Consider the following 1200-nt stretch of genomic DNA (forward strand, 5'->3'; position numbering starts at 1 on the left):
GCGCGGCGGGGGCGGGGGGGGACTGTGTGTGTGTGACTGAGTGTGACTGTAGGAGTGTGACTGTGTGTGACTGTAGGAGTGTGAGTGTCACTGAGACTGTAGGAGTGTGACTGTGTGACTGTAGGAGTGTGACTGAGTGTGACTGTAGGAGTGTGAGTGTCACTGAGACTAGGAGTGTGACTGTGTGACTGTAGGAGTGTGACTGTCACTGAGACTGTGACTGAGACTGTGACTGCACGTGTGGCTGTGCGTGTGACTGTGTGTGTGTGGCTGTGAGACTGTGACTGTACGTGTGACTGTGTGCTTGTGACTGTGTGCATGTGTGTAACTATGTGATTGTGACTGTGAGAGACTGCGTGACTGCGACTGCGGGGCCCTGTGTGTGACTGTGCAACTGTATGTGCATGTGAGACTGTGACTGCATGACTGTGTGTGTGTGACTGTACGTGTGGCTCTGTGTGTGTGTGACTATGTGACTGTCACTATGTGTGACAGGTGTGTGTGCGTGTGACTATGAGTGTGAATATGTGTGAGACTGTGCAAGTGTGTGACTGAGGGTGACTGTGACTGTGTGAGACTGTGCATGACTGTGACTGTGTGTGTGTGACTGTTTGAGACTGTGTGTGACTGCAACTGCAGGGCTCTGTGTGTGATTGTGTATGTGTGTATGTGCATGTGAGACTGTGTGTGTGACTGTGTGCGTGACTCTGTGTGTGTGTGTGTGTGACTTTGTGTGTTAGTATGAGTGTGACTGTGTGTGCAACTGTGTTTATGACTGTGTGACTGTGAGAGAGACCATGTGGGTGAACGTGTATGAGAGGGGCTGAGTGTGACTGTGAGGGACACTGTGGGGGTGTGTGTGTGTGAGAGAGACTGCGTGTGTGCCTGTGCAAGTGTGTGTGACTGTGCGCGTGTGAGACTGTGCGTGTGCCGCTGCGAGGCCACACGTGTGTGCGCACACGTGTCCGTTCCGCGCGCGCGCGTGTGTGTGCGTGAGCGCGCGGGTGTGCGGCGCTGCCTGTGCGCTCCCACACGTGTTCGCCCCTGTGTGTCCGTGTGTCCGCCTGTTCCCGCCTCCGGCTGTTCCCTGTGTGCGCCTGTGCCTGCACGTGCGGGCGCGGCCCCGCTGCCCGTGTCCCCGCGTGTCCCTGCGGGGCCGCCCCTGCCCCCCCCCACCCGTGTCCCGCCGCCCCACGCGGC

The sequence above is a fragment of the Nothoprocta perdicaria genome, unplaced genomic scaffold (genome assembly GCF_003342845.1).
Source record: "Nothoprocta perdicaria isolate Ctin4 unplaced genomic scaffold, notPer1 scaffold_511, whole genome shotgun sequence".
NCBI lineage: Eukaryota > Metazoa > Chordata > Aves > Tinamiformes > Tinamidae > Nothoprocta > Nothoprocta perdicaria.